Genomic DNA, 757 nt, shown 5'->3' with positions numbered 1-757 from the left:
GCAAACACAAATAAACAAAAAAAGAGGGAAAGAGGAAAAAGCACGACAGCTACAGACAGCCAAATGGATCCAGGTCACCGAAGTCCCAAAGGACATCAAAATGAATTCCCAAAGACGTCCTTCAGGACCACAGCAATCGCGAGGGCCGACAGAGACCGAAAATAGGGACGCCCCGAGGGACTTCCTAACAAAGGCCTAATCTCTGCGGCCATGTCTCCTCGCCGTAGCAGAGACGCCTGCCAACTCAAAAAGTTTTTCCCGAGTCTCCTTCTCGAATCCCTATGTCAAATCAGTAACCTAAATCATTTTCCCGAAACTCTATCTCGAATCCCTCACTCAAATCAGTTTCATAAATCGTTTTCCCGAATCACTTGCCCGAATATTTTTACAAAATCACTTTCCAGAATTGTTTTCCAAAATTGTATCTTTAATTACTGCCCATATTTTCTTCTGAATAGCTTTCTTAAAATCGTTGTTTGAACCACTGTCCTGAATCACTTTCCATTTTTTTTCTTTCAAGATTTCTGGGTCGGTTTCCTATTTTTTTCCGAATCTCTTTGCGGGATACCTTTCCAAAGTCGTAGTTTCCGTGTTACACTGCGAATCGTTTCCCTAATTGGCTGCCCCGAGTCACTTTCCGAACCTCCTTTCCTCATTCATCTTGAACTCCCCTTTGTAAATCATTATTTTTTCATTTATCCTATTTCATATACATATATATTTTCTTGTAATTTTAAACGAATTAATCAATTAATGA

Source organism: Penaeus monodon, chromosome 34 (genome assembly GCF_015228065.2).
Source record: "Penaeus monodon isolate SGIC_2016 chromosome 34, NSTDA_Pmon_1, whole genome shotgun sequence".
Lineage (NCBI taxonomy): Eukaryota > Metazoa > Arthropoda > Malacostraca > Decapoda > Penaeidae > Penaeus > Penaeus monodon.
Note: the sequence above shows the minus strand (reverse complement) of the source record.